Source organism: Oryzias latipes, chromosome 2, assembly GCF_053564925.1.
Source record: "Oryzias latipes strain Hd-rR chromosome 2, Olatipes_Hd-rR_3.1".
NCBI lineage: Eukaryota > Metazoa > Chordata > Actinopteri > Beloniformes > Adrianichthyidae > Oryzias > Oryzias latipes.
This window is the reverse complement of record NC_136238.1, coordinates 13,797,576-13,810,342: the sequence shown is the minus strand read 5'-3', so window position 1 is coordinate 13,810,342 and position 12,767 is coordinate 13,797,576.

Genomic DNA, 12,767 nt, shown 5'->3' with positions numbered 1-12,767 from the left:
CGTTGGCTGCTGTTGAAAGCCTGCAGGAGGAAAGACCCGGTTTGGTTCTGCCAGAACTTTGCTGGATCCTCTGAGGTGTCTCCTGTGGAACTGACCTGTTTGGCTGCTTCATGTAAAGCTGCAGCTTCCTGTTTGCCCGTCTGCTGAACCATCTTGAAGAGAATGCTGTCTGGATCCTGCAGCAGCACCAAGGGTTCTGCAAAGGCCTGCGCTCTGCTGCAGGGACACACGCTGCTGTTCAGCCACTAAGATGACTGGTGGATGATGTTCATGTCTGAGTTTCCTCCCTTCATCTAAACAGGGATCTGTTGCTGTGATGCAGACAGAGTGGCTCATTGGAAACATGTCTGACACCTAAGGTGGAAGTGTGAGGGTTCAAATCCTGCTAAGCATATATGTTAAACTTAGTAGTTTTTTCAGAGTGTATATCATCTTCACTTAAAAAGAGAGACGAGCAGCTGATCTGCTGCAGACAGAACAGCTCAGTGGTAACGACTTGATCCTTGGAGCAGAAGACTGAGGGTTCAATTCCCACTGAACATCTTTCTAAATAAAATAACAGTTTTTCAGAGTCTGGAACGTCTTCACCTCATAAGAACAACAAGCTGCTGTTCTGGTGCAGACATGAGGGCTCAGTGGAAAAACATCAGACTGTCAAAGCAAAAGACTGAGGGTTCAAATCCTGTTGAGTAGCTTTGTAAATAAACCAACAATTTTTCCACAGTGTGGAATGTCTTCACCTCATAAGAACAACGAGCTGCTGTTCTAGTCTAGGTAGAATAGCACAGTGGTAGAGAGCAGGTTATTCACAAGTATGAGGGTGCAGGTTCAATTCCTACTTTGACAGAGGCAGTAACTTACCTCTGTCTGTTAGAAAGATAAACAATAATTAAACAGAACGTGCAGAAAATGTGATAGGAAGTTAGTGGCACATAGTGCAGTGAGAAAGGATGAGGTCAGTGGCGGGTGGGTGGAGATTGGCCACAAAAAGGAGGTAAAAGAGGTTGAAAAGAAATGTGGCCAGTCTCCAATGCGAGATAAGGGGAGAAGATAGAATGATAAAGACTGTGGAGAAAGAAAGTGGAAAGGAGGAAGAATTCATAACAAAAATCAGAGCATTGTATAGTGGGTCTAGATGACCCAACTCCCAATGTCAAAGTGCCTAGGATAGCACAAGGGTTAAATAGCAAGTTTTATAAATGTTCTTATGACTTTTAATCCCATAAATGTTGCTTCAATAGAAAACTAGTTACGGGCAACAAGAAGAAATTTCGTGGCTTCAGTTAAAGAAACAGTGACATCTGGTGGCCTATTGACGCCATGACATGAGAAAGAAACTTAAACATGCTGGATCAAAATTAAACCCTGAACCTAAAAAAAATCAAAAACAGGGTTTTCTGTGAAGAAGTGTAAATGCAGGAAAAACAGCAAAGAACAATTCAGAAATCAGAAATAATGAAGGGAAACTTTGAAAATAAGCAGAAATTTTGATCTGCAGCTTAACACCAACCCTCTCTCCTGTTGCAGTCACTTCTTCTGCTTTCAGCATCTGTCTTTCATTAAGTGCAAAATGTGAACTTTTTATATAATCAACCTCTTCAAGGTTCTGCATTACAACTTCACCAATTCGTCTTTAGTTAGCTAAGCACGTCTGAGTCACTTATTTGGTTTGTTTCTTTTCTTTAAATTCAAAATCTGTTTTTTGTTTCAGCCTCACAAGTACAGGTTTTGTTCCTGATGCTCCACCTCCTTCCCCTGACGGTGGCATATCTGCTGGGCTAAGCGGCCAAACGGAGACGGTTCTCCCTGTGGCTGGGATTGAGCCACAGCTCCAGTCATTCTCCCTCCACTTTCATCTGCTGGCAATGCTGAGGTGATGCGACAATAGCTGCAGCTTTTTGTGTCTCTGTGGCCCTAACAGCAGTCATGAAGGAAAGCTGCTTCATGTTGTCTCTTCAGCAGCTGCCTGAGTCTGCCTGACATCTCTGTTCAGGTGACAAGGAGCTGGCAGGAGCTACCTTCTTACTCGGCCGCCTGGAATACCAACGTTGGTAACGAGCATGGTCAGGTCCTCGAGTGTCCTTACCTGCTCTGAGGGCTCTGTCCAGGATTGCGACCGGACATATGAGGCGGCATCGACTTGCCAAGGTCCCTTTTCGAGGTGGACCCCAGAGACGCCCACCGTCTGACTCAGGCTAAGCGCTCTGGAGGGGAAGCACGAAATGGTCGGCCTGATGGATGCGGACGTGATCCAGAGAGTTTTCAAGGTGGAGTGGAGGCTCCGCTGTGGCACGTGTAGCTGAGTAGACGGCATTCCTCATCCAAAACTGTCTGCACACCTTCAGGGGCAAGGCAGGACGCAATACCCTGGACATCCCGTTGATGGATGCCCTCTGTTTATAGGAGATCTGGAGCACACAGAGGCGGCACCTTAGGGTGTAGCTCTACACTGAGACTGGTGGGCTGACCAAGGGTGGGGTCAGCCTGCCTGTTTACCGCTGTGCAAGAGGCTCCACCTCTCTGGAGTACTTCCACCTCCAGCAGTTCATCTCAGGCAACTGCAGATGCTGTTCAGTTTAACGGAGTAAATGGTGGAACTTTAGACTTTATTTGGAATTTCCCATCTGTAAACTTAACTGCTGATGATTACATGGTTCCATAGGGGACGTCTGCAAGCCCCAAGTACTTCCAGGCGTTCTTGATAGATGGACTGGTGAGGTGGAACAAAGACCGCGCAGCAAATGCTGCACCTCCGGCTGTAGCTGAGGAACACCTGTGGCCTCTGCACTCCTACAGTGGCCACCTCAAGCACACCCTGAGCCAGAAGAGCCAAAGGGTGCTTGGTCTTTAGATGGTTTAGGATTTCACCAAACCTGCTGCATACACAGGTGTATAATGACAAAAGAGGCCAGAGGTGTAGATCTGACTTCATATCAACCTACAAAAGTGACCTGAGCTCTCTGTCGTCACTGCAGGGGAGCTCATAGGGGTGGAGTACCTGTACCAGCAGACGGGCAGCATGCTTGAGGATGTCAGCCTGGACCCTGAGGCTCCGGACGAGGCTGCTGCTGTCACTGCTCTCCAAGAGGAGGATGAGGGCGTAGAAGAGGATGAAGACCAGGTCAGTCATCATCTCTTCTGACACAGCCGCCCGGCCAGGTGACCCAGCTGGCACCACCAGGTCTGGGAGCCATCCAGTCCCCCCCACCACCACAGAAGAGGATGTCCATCCCGGTACCTTGCAGACTTCTTGTCAGGGTCTACTCGGCAGAGATTGAGCCACAGGACAAAAAACACCTTCAAATCAGGGGTTTTATTTTACCCAACACAAAAACGTCATGGACTTAAATAAAATGGGGTCAACTTAACAAAAATGGAACAGAGAATCCAAAACAAAAGCTCAAACCAACTGAACCTAAACTGACCCACCAACAGGAAACATTAGGGAGATTTTATACTGGCTGATCAGGCCAATGAAACAATAGGAAGGGAATCACAAATACAAAACATTAAATACCTAAATATTAACTAAAGCAGTAAAATTACTAGTAATTTAACGCGTCAACAAAAAAACTGAAGTAATAGCGCATGTGTGTCACGTCTTATGTCACGTGACGGCCAACCCAGTAATATTTATCAATGGCGACAGCTTTTATGCTACTGAGCAGCATCCTGCACCTATAGCAGTGTTAGTTTACGAGGAAGAGGGCAGTTTGGCTAAAGTCCGAATGTATTTAACCAGTTTTAATTTCTTACCTTTTCAACTAATGTAGGACTTTAAAAGTTTTGAGTAATAACTGTGAAAAGAGAGAATCAAGCTCTTAAAGGTGTCGTGGGTGGCTCTCAAAAGAGCCGTTGTGTGTCAGTCCTTGGAGGACAGAAAACAGGATTCTGGAGCTGCCATGGGTCTGCTCCCTCTGCAGGAAAGTGGATCATGAAGGAGTCTCTCAGCTGGAGAGCCTCTCTGTTGGGAGCAACCTGTTTTATCCCGTGCAGCGACTCGTCTTCAGTTACCACAGCATCATCTCTGCAGGTTCCTGTGGTGCTGAGGACCTAATGAAGCTGTGCAGAACACCAGAACTTCACACTATGCTCTGGATTCCTCAGACAGGCACCAATACAGACCCTATTGTGCAGAGAGCATCAAGAAAACATTCTTCACAAGCAGACGGGCTGCGGATAGGTCGTAGTTAAAGATGCACCTCTATAGGGAAAGGTGACAACCAGGGAATGACTGCATGGAGTTTCTCTGCAGGGGGAAGTGGCCTCATCTGCCACAAAGACACGGGGAAGGAGTTATTTGTTTTTTCTCTGGTTACTCATTGGAGACGGATGATTGACTGATCCACTGTGAAGCGTATATTCAAAGGTGGATAAAGCCAGTGTCCCAATGTCGCTAGTCCTGCTCCAACATCTATCACCAACAACCAACCAAAGCCACAAGAAGAATTACAGAAAAAGTGCCTTTGCTTTGGGGGCCTTCAGGACAACATGCCTGCTGTCCACTGTCCACTGTCCTTGAGCAATTAAAAGCCACCAGACAAAAACTGACTAGTCTGGCTCCAGGGTGGGGCACTGGTAACTCTTATTGGGGGGAGTAAGTGGATCTAGTAATAAAAAGGTTTTTGTTTGAATCGCCCTTAGTCTGGCCCGTCTCCCAGGACCAGTTTGAGGAGGAAAACACCACCCGGCTACCGGCTCCTGGGATCATACGGGCACACAAACCCCTCCACCACGATAAGGTGGCGATTCAGGGAGGGGATATTTATCAGTCACTAGTCAATCACTAACAATTACTGTGGGGAAACCGAAGATCTCGGGGAAAACCCACATGACTGCCAAACTTGAAGTAATTTCATTATCTAAACATATTGGTGACTGATATTTATTTTTTAAATTATTGATTTATCTATATATTCATTGATTGATGTATTACTTTTAATTATTAACTGTACTATTATATAACCGATTTGTGTATTTTCTTATTTATTTTTAATTGTTATTATTATCATAGCCCACAGCAGTCACTGACCCTGTTGTTTAGCCTCTAATTCACCTTGAAAAAAAGTCTTTTTTAGAATCTAGGGAAAGCCGGAGCACCCGGAGAGAACCCACTAATGCACAAAGGAACACAAAAACTATTTCTACACATAGAGGCATTTGTACAGAAAAAAAACCCACTTCCAGACAACTATCTATCTATACATCTATCCATCCATCCATCCATCCATCCATCCATCCATCCATCCATCCATCCATCCATCCATCCATCCATCCATCCATCCATCCATCATCTTTTTCCACTCATCTGATAATGTGTCTGGGGGGCAGCAGTCTAAGCAAAGATGCCCAGACTTCCCTCCCCCAGGCCACTTCCTCCAGCTCTTTTGGGGGGTGCCCTGAAACGTTCCCAGGCCAGCTGAGAGACATAGTGTATGTATATTATTATTATGCATGTATGTATTTATCTTTTTATTTATTTATTTATTATTAATGTATTATTATCGATTTGTGTCATTTATTATTAATGTATTATTATCGATTTGTGTCATTTATTAGTTATTGTTAATTGTTGTTATTGTCACGGCCCACAGCAGTCACTGATGATATTGTTTAGCCTGTAATTCACCTTAAAAAAAGTCTTTTTTAGAATCTAGGGAAAGCCGGAGCACCCGGAGAGAACCCACTAATGCACAAAGGAACACAAAAACTATTTATTCACATAGAGGCATGTGACACTTCCATCTTTCCTTTCTTCCATCCTTCCATCCATCCATCCATCCATCCACTTCTACTTGTCTGGGAACAGGTCTGAGGGGCAGCAGTCTAAGCAAAGATGCCCAGACACCCCCCCACCCCCACCCCCGCCCAGCCCCTTCCTCCAGCTCTTCTGGGGGGTGCCCTGAGACGTTCCCAGGCCAGCTGAGAGACATAGTCTCTCCAGTGGGTCCTGGGTCTTCCCTGGGGCTTCCACCCAGTGGGACATGCCTGGAACACCTTGGTGTCCAGGAGAAATTCAGACCAGATGCTCGAGCCTCCTCCACTGGCTCCTCTTGATGAGGAGGAGCGGTGGCTCTACTCCAAGCTCTCTCCCACTGACCGAGCTCCTCCCCCTATCTCTGAGGGAGCGCCCAGCCACCATTGTTCATTCCTCCCCCATACCATCATACTACAGTCATGTGTACGATCTTTGTTCACCCAATAAAACTCAATATTTATTGAAAAGTATTATTAGAATTTGAAAAAAACGTATGTTAATTATATTTTAAACTAAACTAAACAAAAAGATATTTTTAAACTTCAAAGAAATAATCAATATAAACTTAAACTTAAATAAAAAACAAACATTGAAAAATTAAAGGAAATTTACCATTTAAAAAAACACATTTTCACTATTTTGTTATAAAAATTCAACAAAGATACATTTAAAACTTGAATGAAAAAAAAAGAAAACTAAAACTTTTGAACAATGAACAATAAAGTTAACTTGTAACATTTACTTTTTTGTATTTCCAACTTTTTTTTTTGGAGTCCTACAATGTTTTTGAATTTTCTTTTAAATCTTTACCAGAAGTCATTCAGTAAATCATCAAAACTGACATTTCCTGAAATACATTCTCTGAGGAGCTGAGGTAGTGATGGTTCTTCCTGCCATGAAGAGGAAGATTCTTCTGGTTCTTCCTCAACATTTAGTTCCATCTTAAAAATTTCTCTCTTCTCTGTCAGTTCAGATCCAACATTGGTGTTAGCTGCCTCTTCAAAGCCTTGTGGGTAATAATTGTTGTCTGTGCTACTAGAAGTCCAGTTTTCTGGAATCTCTTGTAGAGCCGTGCTCATCTCTTGAGAGATTGAGGGAACTGGTTCAGGTACATGAGATATTTGGTCCTGAATGAAAGGCTGAGGATTGTTTTCTCTTCTCTTTTGCTGCTCGTTTTGCTTTTTGGTTTTAGTTGCCCCTTCAGAAACCCGTGGGGTAGAGGTGTGGCGTCTTTTCCTCGAATAGAACTTTTTCCTGATAGGGTTTGCAGACATCCATGTCTTGAGGGGTTCAGCCTCTTCAGATAGGCTAGGTAATTGGTATTGGTTGTGAGGTTCAGGATTTTGGTTTCCTTTTTGTCTGAGCCGTTTGGGTTGATAATCTGGAACATTTAAAGAATCCTCTCTGCCTCTTTTGAGTGACTTTCCAGTCTGTGCTTGAACATTTTTCTCAAATGCATCAGAAGTTTGGGAGTCCAATGATGCTCCTGGATTGTCATTAATAAAGTTCTCAGTATTTATTTCGAGAATGTCAAATATGTCCTCAGGGGCAGCAGGAGTTACGGACTCCAGTAATTCATCTAAATGTATGTCTGGAGGGACATTCTGTGAAAAAGATTCATGGAAGTGGCGAGCTGGGGGTTGTGGTTTAGCCTGCCATAAGACCGGAGATTCTGTGGGTACCGTTGTCGAATCTGGTCCCATCTCAGAGTGTTTTCTCCTCTTTTTCTGTTTGTTGTCCTCTCTGGTTTTAGTTGCCTCTTCAGAAACCTGTGCAGTAGAGGTGTCACGTCTTCTCCTATAATTTAAGTTTTGTCGGAAAGGGTCTAGAGTCAGCCATGACCCGAGGGGGTTAGGCTCTTCAAATACGCTAGGTAACTGGTAACGACTGATAGGTGCAGGATTTTGGTTAGCTTCTTGTCTGAGTCGTTTGGGTTGACAATTTTGATCATTTAAAGAATCATCTCTGCCTCTTTTGAGCGACTTTCCAGGTTCTGCTTGCACATTTTTTTCCAAAGCTCCAAAAGTTTGGGAGTTTAATGTTGGTCCTGGATTTTTGTTAAAAAGGTTGTCAGTATTTTCAACAAGGGTGTCAGGGATGTTGTCAGGGGCAGGAGCAGTTACAGAGTCCAGGAATTCAGTAATATCTATATCATCAAGAACTTTGAAAAAATCTTGATCCATCTCAGTTTGGTTCATCATAATCCTTTGTTTCAAAATAATAAAACAATATAATAGTATAAACCATACAATCTTGGTTTGTGCTACAATTGCAGCAGTTACATACGATGGGTTATTTGCAGAGAATATTACTGACAAATCATTGATCATTGTGATGTCACCCACTGCATAGATGACATCACATGACATCACATGAGGTCACATGACGTCACATGAGGTCACACGACATCACATGACATGATGTCATGTAATGTCATGTGATGTCAGCCACACAGTGATGTCATCCTCACAGTGATGTCATATCTCTAAAAATTGTCTCTCAATCTTTAAAATCTTTAGCCACACCCACAGGGAAATTAATTATGTAAATATTGAGTAACATCTAACAAATCTTGATTCTTTTTGGTAAAAATATAACTTCATGTTGCTTTGGTGATTTAGGTAGGGGGAGTGATTCTAATCTGGCATTCTATAACATTCTTGCTAGGAAGTCGTATCAGAGGATGAAGAAGGGGTGGCAGGACAGCAAATTGTGACGGCCAACCACTACTGCAAGATGAAACAAAGGAACTAATTGCCTTTATTCTCACTGCAACAAGGACATTGCTCTTTTTTGAGACTGGGAGAAAAGGGGAAAACATGAGCATTTCTGTGGTGGCAACAAAGCATACATCTGCATTCTGCTCTTTTGGGGGCAGAATAAAGGGGAAGAAAATGAAAGCCCCCACAATCCAAAACAGATATGCCTGATTGGGATGGGGGTTAGGTGGAGGGCGGGGGAAATCGGGGCTTCAGTACACCACCTTGCGGGTGACTGCAGCATCGAGAGGCTGCCAGCTCCAGCACTGTACATGGGTTGGAGGTGTAGGAGTACCAGAGGCAAAGAGAGGCAGAGCAGCCAAAGACAGCATATCCCAGCCTTAACATACAAACTACATGTCATTCTCTGTAGCACAGCTCTTTTGAAAAAAAATTAAATAAAATTGAATTGAATTGAATTGAATTGAAAAGCCAAGGGCAAAGCACACTCAGCTCAGGGAAAGTCAGATTAGTTATTCATTTTTGTTTTCCAATAATGAGCTTTGTCCTTGGTCTGAAACACTTTGAGACCCTTTTTGGTACAAAATTCAAAGGAATTTGAGTTTTCTCAGATCTGTGTACAAAGTTTCTTGGAGCTGTCGTCCATTTCCCCAAGTTTAGGAGCCTGAGCTTTTGGACGAGCTGTAACTGTCTCTCAGTTTGAGTCTAAACTGCCCCATTGCTGTTTTCTTTCTTGGAAACTGCTGAATAAATCAGATAAATCCCAGTTGACAGAAAACCAGTCATCAAACACCCACATAGGTTTATGTCTTCAACATTTTTCCAAGACAGTTGGGATAGACTCACCTGCCTCTACTTGCCCCATGAATTGCTGGTGTGATCTCGTTCTTTCGCATGGAAAAAAAAATCAAATTCATAGAGCAGCTCAGTAAATCAGAGTGAAAAAGGCAGAAAGGCTTTCCGAACCTGAACTTGTATGTAAATCTTAGGGGTTCAAACTGTTTCTACACTTTTACTGAAAACGAAACATAGAACTAACCCTGGATGCAGCTGCTCAGCCATGGAAAACCATTGATTCCATGAAGCTCTCTGCGTTCTGTTCTTGGGCTTATCTGAAGGTCACATGACATCTGGAGCTCTGTAGCAATAGACTGTGCAGAAAGTCTGCAACCTCCTTGCAGTCTGTATGAATAAGTACTTGATTTTATACACCTGGGACCAGGACAAGTGATGAGGACACCTGTTTCTGATCATTTGAATAGATGAGCAGATATGTTTGGTATTCTGTGTATGTATATAGGCAGACAGGTGCACACATAGGGCCCCCAGGGTGCTTGAGTACCTACCCTTTTTGCCTCATATTAAGAAGTGCCCTTCTTTTTTTGTATTAACCTGAATGTATTCGTGTAAAAAAATGTGAATGTTTTACAACCCCCCCCTGGTATTCTATCAAACCCATTTTCTTGTATTAGGGGGGTTCTGAGCTGCTGCTTCTGTGTTTGCGGCTCTTCTCGGACTAAGTGTCTCGTACATAGAGTTAGGAACAGTCGGGGACAGAAGTTGCGGTCTCACAGAGAACTGAAGAGACGACATGACAGTGAAGCAACTTGTACCTGTGAGTTCTGGTCTATCTTGTTGCCGTCCACTGATTTAACAAGCTCAAATATGGTTCATATTTTAGAAAAAGTCAGTTTTTACTTTTGCTAGATGTGTGAACGGCGCATCGATTCAACACAGAGCAGATGGTGCAGGGAAAGGAAGCTGGGTACTAAGTTCAAAATAAAACACCGGAAGAATTTTCAAAATAAGTGAACAGAATTTATGGCGAGTTCATAGCTACTGGTCTGACACTAAATTTATCTGTTTAATGTAGTATTTTATAATGACATTGACCTTCTTTAAACTCTGTATCTTTCAGTTTTACCATCTTCATATGTTATATCTTACCAGTGACAACAAAAACAAGTGTTTAGAGCAAGGGGTGTCAAACTCATTTTCACCGAGGGCCACATCAGCGTAGTGGTTGTCCTCAAAGGACCAGATATAACTTATACATGAAACTAAATGTAATGAAAAATAAATGCAACTACTCCTTAATGTTAAATAACTCAATATATATTTACTATAACTTTTGAAAGTTACAATCACAGTTGCATAGAAAACATATGTTTGCTTATTACTCCAGCAGGCTCCACCTGTCTGAAGTCCTTCCACCTCCAGCAGTTCATCCCAGGCAACTGCAGATGCTGTTCAGTTTAACGGAGTAAATGGTGGAACTTTAGACTTTATTTGCAATTTCCCATCCGTAAACTTAACTGCTGATGTTTACACGGTTCCATCTGGGAAAGTCTACAAGCCCCAAGTACTTCCAGGCGTTCTTGATAGATGGACTGGTGAGGTGGAAAAAGGACCGCGTAGCAGATGCTGCAGCTAAGGAACATCTGTGGCCTCTGCACTCCTACAGTGGCCACCTCAAGCACGCCCTGAGCCAGAAGAGCCAAAGGGTGCTTGGTCTTTAGATCGTTTAGGATTTCACCAAACCTGCTGCATACACAGGTGTATAGTGACAAAAGAGGCCAGAGGTGTAGATCTGACTTCATATCAACCTACAAAAGTGACCTGAGCTCTCTGTCGTCACTGCAGGGGAGCTCATCGGGGTGGAGTACCTGTACCAGCTGACGGGCAGCGTGCTTGAGGATGTCAGCCTGGACCCTGAGGCTCCAGACGAGGCTGCTGCTGTCACTGCTCTCCAAGAGGAGGATGAGGGCGTAGAAGAGGATGAAGACCAGGTCAGTCATCATCTCTTCTGACACAGCCGCCCGGCCAGGTGACCCAGCTGGCACCACCAGGTCTGGGAGCCATCCAGTCCCCCCCACCACCACAGAAGAGGATGTCCATCCCGGTACCTTGCAGACTTCTTGTCAGGGTCTACTCGGCAGAGATTGAGCTACAGGACAAAAAACACCTTCAAATCAGGGGTTTTATTTTACCCAACACAAAAACGTCATGGGCTTAAATAAAATGGGGTCAACTTAACAAAAATGGAACAGAGAATCCAAAACATAAGCTCAAACCAACTGAACCTAAACTGACCCACCAACAGGAAACATTAGGGAGATTTTATACTGGCTGATCAGGCCAATGACACAATAGGAAGGGAATCACAAATACAAAACATTAAATACCTAAATATTAACTAAAGCAGTAAAATTACTAGTAATTTAACGCGTCAACAAAAAAACTGAAGTCATACTTCAAAACAAGTTTAATTCAAAAAAAATACCAACAATAGTCCAACATAAGAATAAACTTTGTCTTCTCCCTCCATCTTCTCCAGATGGAAGTGTTGAGGAAGTTGTCCTTGCTCCTCCCTTTGCCCCTTCATCAGGAACTTCTTCAGCTCCTGCCTCTGCCCCAGCATCAGGCCTCAGACAAAACTAAAAAACAATTGAATTACACAAAAAACATGGTATTGTAAGATTTTGCTGTCATAATTTTTTGCCTTTGATGGTAAAACATTGGATCCCCTTTTGTGATTCTTTGTGTACCTGTTTGGACATTGTCAAGACCGACAAGACGGGCAAGACTCAATGCATAGTAATGGCGCATGTGTGTCACGTCTTATGTCACGTGACGGCCAACCCAGTAATATTTATCAATGGCGACGGCTTTTATGCTACTGAGCAGCATCCTGCACCTATAGCAGTGTTAGTTTACGAGGAAGAGGGCAGTTTGGCTAAAGTCCGAATGTATTTAACCAGTTTTAATCTCTTACCTTTTCAACTAATGTAGTACTTTAAAAGTTTTGAGTAATAACTGTGAAAAGAGAGAATCAAGCTCTTAAAGGTGTCGTGGGTGGCTCTCAAAAGAGCCGTTGTGGCTTAGTCCTTGGAGGACAGAAAACAGGATTCTGGAGCTGCCATGGGTCTGCTCCCTCTGCAGGAAAGTGGATCATGAAGGAGTCTCTCAGCTGGAGAGCCTCTCTGTTGGGAGCAACCTATTTTATCCCGTGCAGCGGCTCATCTTCAGTTATCACAGCCTCATCTCTGCAGGTTCCTGTGGTGCTGATGACCTGATGAAGCTGTGCAGAACACCAGAACTTCACACTATGCTTTGGATTCCTCAGACAGGCACCAATACAGACTCTACTGTACAGAGCGCATCAAGAAAACATTCTTCACAAGCAGGCGGGCTGGGGATAGGTCGTAGTTAAAGATGCACCTTTATTGGGAGAGGTGACAACCAGAGAATGACTGCATGGAGTTTCTCTGCAGGGGGAAGTGGCCTCA